Source organism: Amphimedon queenslandica, unplaced genomic scaffold (genome assembly GCF_000090795.2).
Source record: "Amphimedon queenslandica unplaced genomic scaffold, v1.1 AMPQUscaffold_13067, whole genome shotgun sequence".
Taxonomy (NCBI): Eukaryota; Metazoa; Porifera; class Demospongiae; order Haplosclerida; family Niphatidae; genus Amphimedon; species Amphimedon queenslandica.
The window spans coordinates 9,394-16,505 of NW_003546697.1; the positions used below are offsets into that span (position 1 = coordinate 9,394).

General features: G+C 34.1%; 1 long non-coding RNA gene across 3 annotated transcripts; it reads left to right on the plus strand.

The window, feature by feature from the left end:
- The first annotated feature begins 4,417 nt into the window (after positions 1-4,417).
- LOC109585415 (uncharacterized) lies at positions 4,418-6,893 on the plus strand. Of its 3 annotated transcripts, none has more exons than XR_002186479.1 (5): positions 4,418-4,496; positions 6,135-6,210; positions 6,330-6,390; positions 6,450-6,550; positions 6,811-6,893. It is a non-coding gene; the product is annotated as an uncharacterized LOC109585415 (long non-coding RNA). The 3 variants fall into 3 exon arrangements; XR_002186478.1 differs by lacking the exon at positions 4,418-4,496 and adding an exon at positions 6,063-6,075; XR_002186480.1 differs by lacking the exons at positions 4,418-4,496; positions 6,330-6,390 and adding an exon at positions 6,063-6,075.
- The last annotated feature ends 219 nt before the right edge of the window (positions 6,894-7,112 follow it).

Consider the following 7,112-nt stretch of genomic DNA (forward strand, 5'->3'; position numbering starts at 1 on the left):
AGTACACACTGGCTCTCATCCACAATCTCTACCAGTGATCCTACACCATGACTATTAGACCAATAAAGTCCATTCTTCCAAAATGTACAGTAACGATTTATCTTGTCATCTTCTTGAGGTAGAGCCATTTTATAAGCAAGATGTAACGAGAGGACATGGAAGTATCGAGGAGGAAAGAAATAATGTTTACTAGTACACTGTAGACACCAACCAAACTGGTACACTTGACTAGTCATCTCATCAGGTCTATCAGTAGACAAAAGACATGGAAAGAACAACAACCTTTCTCCTCTTCTTTCTGTCCCTCCCTCCTCCTCCTCTTCCACTGCCAGCTGATGGAGGTTTGTCATTGTTAGGAAAGATGGATTTATTTGTTGACAGAGTTCCATGTTCTTGAGGAAACAGATCAACATGTCAGGATCATATTTAGGGAAGAGTCTAGTCAGACCAGACACACTAACAATACCAGTATTGCTAGCAATGTCAACATGTTCTTTGAATGTCTCTGGAGCAAAAAGAATCCCATCCACCTCAGTTAGCAGTATACCCTTATTCACAACAACCCATACCTTGTCTTCACTTTTAAGAACACTGATCAAACCAGTTGAGTGCAATGAATGAAGAGCATCCAAGACGTCTTCTCTCTTATCTGATAAATTGTAATCATTATTTTCCTTACCAGCAGACATTACATCAGAGAGGGTCAGTATATTCTCTTTCCTTTCCTCCAGTAGACCATACGTCATGTGACAATAAAGACTCAAATTCCTTCCACTTGTACTACGAATGGACTCACAGGCACTAGACAACTTATTAAAGAAAGAATCCATACCACTCCCACCAAGCTTACGACAATCTAAGAAGACACTATCACACCTTTCCCTTACAATAATCTCCTGTATTTCTTCCTTTCTCCTTCTCTTTTCAACAGGATTACTTATCTCATCCACATGACTGACTATTACAATAACATGGCATTGATTAAGAGCTTTGTGTGCTTCATTTGTGACAACTGTTAGCCACTGGTGAAGCTGTTTGACTGGTTGCTTCTCCAATATATTGACTACTATCAGGAACACACCACCAGAACCTTGTAACTGATTCTCAATGACAGCACTGTGACTGGAGTAGTATTCTGAATGACCAGCAAAATCATGAAGATTGATGTTACCCAGTGTCCTGTGTCGTAGTTTATAAGGAATGATACCAGCAGTACAGGGCACTACCCCTCCAACATTTCCAAAGGAACCAAGAAGAGTAAAACTAGCTGTGTCATTGATGACATGACTAAGAGTACTTTTACCAGCTCCAGGATTACCCACAAGGAGGATGTTAACATAAGACTCAATTGGATGAGATGATTTTATATCACCAAACTTCTTAAAGATAGGAAGAGTATTACCCCAGCCTCTCTGCTTTGCCTCTTTAGCTACTTGTAATGGTGTTTTCCCCTCATTGTTTTTAGCCAATGGATCACATTTACCAGTTGATAGTAAACATTCAACAATTTCAGAATGACCCCAATGAGCAGCATAGTGAAGTGGTGTTGACCCCCAGCTGTTAGCAGTCATTGGATCATAGTTACACTCATTAATTAGATATTTTATTACATCAGGTGAATGAGGTGGCGGTGAGTTGGTTTTAGCTGTGTAATGAAGAACAGTTTCACCCTTATAGTTAGTAGCCATTAGATCACAGTGATGATCTTTGATTAAATACTTCATTGCATCAAGTGATCCATAAGTAACTACTTTGTAAAGGACAGTGTCCCCATACATATCAGTAGCCATTGGATCACAGTGACACTCATCAATGAGATATCTTAACACATCAACATGATTACCCCTTGCAGCATAATGAAGACAAGTCTGACCTACATCATCTTTTTCCTGTGGGTCACAGTGATATTCAGTGATGAGATCTCTTGTAACATCTAACCAACCATTCCTTGAAGACAAATGAAGTAAACTAGTATTATCCCATTTCATATATCTTCTTTTAATTTTATTTGGTTCCTTCACTAATGGTAGTAAGTGAACAGCTTCTTTATAATCTCTATCCTTAAACGCAGTCCAACACTTGTCCTCCTCTAATGGCATCTTGTGTCAGTTAATCATAGTACATATACTATGATTATCATAACTGAGTGGGAGTGGACTGGGCAAACACATACTGCTTATCATGTTATCCATGGTTAAAAAACTTTTTCAACATTGATGTGTACCATGATTATAGTAAACTTAAGAGCTTGGCTAAATCATCAGTCTTAAATACATTCAATAATTTATTGGTCACTTTAATTTAGTGATTTAATATCTCTGCTTAAATTAGAACATGCATTTAATCTAAATAAAGTAATTAATTTTGTGTAAGGATTTGAATTAAACAGTCCAAAGAGGTTCATAAATAATGTCAATGTATGTGTGTCACATCATCTCTTTAAGATACTTATTTCCTGACCATTACCCCATATTACAACAGCTTTCTTCAGTGTGATCACACCACATCTCTTCCAAGTCTCATGCTATATTGGTGAAGGATCATCTCCACTGTACTTTACCATCAATTGAAGGCAAGGAGGTTTAGTTGGTGACAGTGAATTGAAAATTATCTCGAGAATTGACTGAATTACCTTAAAAGAAACTGTCAAATCATTTGCTGACACAATACTGAACAATAATCTTAAACTATCAGTGTTAGTATCAGTATCAATATCAATAGTGATCTCATTTACTTTGATTGATTTCACTTTAGAAAATAAACAGAGTGCATCATTGCTCCTAATCTTCAATGATTTCAATACAATGTACTGAGGAAGAAAATTAGACTCAAGAATACGAGAGGATTCACTTACACTTGTATATAAATACTCACGAGCTATATCAAGTGATTTTGATTGTTGTTGAGTGTTGATAGCTAGAGGATCACTAGAATCAAACATAATCTTATCCAATCTAAGTGTGAGAGGATAAGGAGAGAGGAAGAATGCAGACAGTAAGGAATGGACACCATTAAATGAAGTGGATGATGTACCAGGGGCATCTGTAGATGAGTAGTCTTTGATATGCAATTGCTAGAAGCATGGTCGATACATTAGTTTTGATAAACATTGAATAAAGTTCTTATCATAAGTTTCAGACCTAATTGAGACCACTTCTAAATTTTTATGGTGTTGTATAACTTTTTAAAAGTTTTGAGCATCTTCACTATCAAGGTGACCCACTTTTAGTATCTTCAGGTCACATTACTCAATTATTCCTCCACCAAATTTATAGTGTGTTAGCATATAAAATGCCTTTTTGCATGTATAGTAACCATTTTTCTATAAAAATTTGTAGCGTGAGCTGATTCATCGTGACATCACATCAGAACTCATGAATATTCATAAATTATCTTTGTATATAATACATGCTGTGTAATTATTATAATCAGTGTTTGGGTGTCAACATGAGTCATCGTTAGCTCTCTCTCTCTCTAGCGCAACAATCCTGTCTGCCTTCATGCTAGGCACTAGCCAGCATCTCATATTCTCTTAGCTTTTATCTTATTCGCTAAACATTTACTGTATATGTATTTGAGTATAGGTGTGTGTATAAGCATACTTGTATACATACATTATTGTTATGATTATGTAGATCTACAATACTATACATTGTACTACTGAGTAAAAAGTGACTCTGCCTACATTTCAACCAATAAACTGTATTTTGTTTTTTTTACAATAATAAATGCACACTACGCAACTCTTTGCCATGAATTTGTTTGCAGATAAAAGTAACCACAAAGTTGCATTGTGTTTTATTATGACTTTTAAAAGTTTTGCCTCTGTCTCTTTCATTTATTCATTCATTGAACTGTTTTTATTTTTTCACAGAAATATGTGCTGTATCACGTCATTCAAAGAAAGAAATTGAATAATTCTTCAAACTTATTCGTCAAACAGCAAACCCAGCAATGAAACTGTATCAACTACTAAAGCATGATTAGTATTCAGGTTAGTTGTACATGAACTTATTCATAGTATTAAAATACTTTCATACATAATTAATTTTTTTCGTAGATATCATTAAAGAAGAAACAAGGTTTTACTCAATCTCCAAAAGATGGTTTTTCTAAGAATGACTCTAATTTCAAATTGGATTTTGAAATTATTTTAATTATCCAGGAATTTACAAGCATAATAATTATTATTTTTAACTTTTTTGGCAAAAATTAATGATAATTATAAGTTTCTATAATTTCACCCGGTTAGCGCATTGTTCCTGGACAGTTGTCCGGAGTTAGGTGTAACTGTTCCTGGAAACTATCCTTAGGGATAGACACTATGAATAATAAGTAGTTTAGCTTAATTAATGATTAATGAATAAGGGGGAGGGATGTCAAGGAGCTATGGAGGCTCACTCAGGAGCTTGCTCAGGAGGCTGAAAGCCTGAAACATCAAGAAAGGCAGCTCAGTGGATCATGGTTTTTCAAATCACGAAGTGGATGGAGTACTGGTTAGTATCTAGTAGGCTTACATGTATATAAACATTATCCAGTAGTCAATTACTGAATATATATAATCTATTACTATTAGTCGAGCTATTAGTACTTATGGTTGCTGTACAAGTTGCAGCCAGTCTTTAACTGTTCATTTGATATTGTTCCTTAGTCCTTGTCCATGCATATTATGTTTTTACAGTTGAAATAATAATAATAATAATAATAATAATTATTATTATTATTATTATTATTATTATTATTATTATTATTATTGCAGTAAAGCATTTTACTGTTACTATTACAATAAGCCATTGTTATTAATAAAAAATAATGTTGTAATTTAAGTGGTTTTAAGGTGTCTGTGCATTGGATATTTTTGCCGGCATGAAGTTTTTTAGAAAAGCATCAGTCATTGGGCACAGGATGAAAAGCCTCTGCATTGATTAGTTGTTTCCAGCTATACTTGTTGTTGTCACTCATAGCATATTGCTATACATGTAATACCAGTCTGTGTTGTATTATGGGAATTACATTATACTGAATTACTTCATGATGTTCACAAAAACTCTTGCTTTTACTATTATGCTACTTTACTTAGTACCCTGTAATCATTACTATTGCCCCAGGGTGTTGTGTCTGTGCACCATATGGTTTGTGTCTGTGTGCATAAGATTTACAAGCAGCCATCAATCATGCAGTCTAAGCTAACTTGCAATGTGGTATTATAATAATCCTTATAGCTGTTTATGCATCTTGTAATAGTATACTGAATAATACGCAATCTTGACATGTATGTGTGTTGTTAATAAGTACTTAAGGGTGGAAATATTGAATGTTGTTTTACCAGCACAATATCTCATTTTGATATCACAATAATTACTAATAATTGTGTTCATCAAAGCTGTTACAATAACAATGATCCTTTGTAATGGTTCCTAGCCTAGAAAATCCAACACAGTACATGTAACTTAGTCTGGATTAGTAGTGGTACCTTTTACATCACACTTGTGCTAAGGGTTACGATATTTGATTACATGTACCACTCACATGTATAGTAAGAAATGATTATATTCTGTTAGCTACAGTATTATCATGATAGTCACTAAATACCTTAGAGTGACTTTTAATTGCGGGTACGAAATTTTGGGATTTTAGCCCAAGGTAGATTTTGCTGGTATTAAAAATTGCGATTAAGTAATTATTACTAATAGTTATATGGCATCATGATGTCATTATTAATAATTGCGCGTATTAATAATTGCGATTTTTAACCCAAACGCAAAATTCGCAATTAATAGTACCCGCATTTAAAAGTAACCTTAAGGTACTGATATATTGCCCATCCTTATTGGTACTGCATTTCTCTATTCTCATTGTTGTGTTCCTTGACCCCTATTCTTGTATATCTTAATTTGTCTCGTATTGACATTTCTTCCTCTCTTTTGCCTTCTCTCCTCCTAGTATATGTACATGTACATCTAACTTTTGCTCTTTCTCTTTTCTTTCTATATAGGATTCTCCTATCTCTTATGTTCTTTGTCTTCTTGTGCATAATACAGTTCCTTACTGATACTATAAGCTGTGTTAACACATGTACGTCAATGTCATGTTTTTTATGTTATTTATTATTATAGTACATTTTTGGATTACAGACGCATTGCGTGTCAAGAATCAAGATTCCATTTCCGGCAAAAGATGTGGGAGCAGAACTATCCTAACAACATGATGGTAAGACACAATTCACAATACAGTGCATGTTTTATTCAGTGCATGTACACATGTACAGTAAATGAGAGATAGTGAGTGTCCTTTGGTCAGTAATAATTGATGTATCATTTATTGTACAGGAGAATGGAATTAAGACAAAAATAATGCTAAGAATATTCAGAGCATGTCCAATTTGAACAAGTACAATGTTTAAACATCAAAATTACTTAAAATTACCATCTCTTTTATCTCTCTTTTAGTGCCGTTAACTACTCATAATCAATAAACAATTTGTTCCATGGACATTAACTTATTACTTAGAGAAAAGGATGTGTTGAGATTAATATGCACTAATGCAATGGTAAGTGGTATGTTGTGTACATGTACATGTATTTGAGTCAATTGATTACTGAGTAACTGTAATGGTAATTGTCACAGGCCTATGTCACTGACTATACATGTATTCTTCATTATGTCTCAGATAAACCCATTAACAATGACATTGCCTTCTGAGCACAGATGGCAATACAGTTACCATTGCCATTACTATTACCTTTGTAATAACAATTCAGTGCTGTACACCTTTCTCTCTTTCCTCTTTTTGTTTCTCTATCTCTTTAGTGTCACCATTTTCTTGATGCATCAAGCTTAGGAGATACTGAGGTCATCAATGAGTCTTGCATTCAAGTGAGGTCAATTATACATTTTCCTTGTTTACATTTCTTTTCATGTTTATAGGGTTGCTGTCTTTCAAAATTAGGACACTGTACATAAACTTGCATTTTTGTGTTCTTTTTATAATGTTGTAATTGTTTTTGTTACCTAAAATAATTATTCTTTAATACTATAATGCAATAGCAGTCCATGAACTGATGCCACAATGCTAGAAAAGCCAAAAGCTGTCTAGGCAAAGTTGTTCTTCA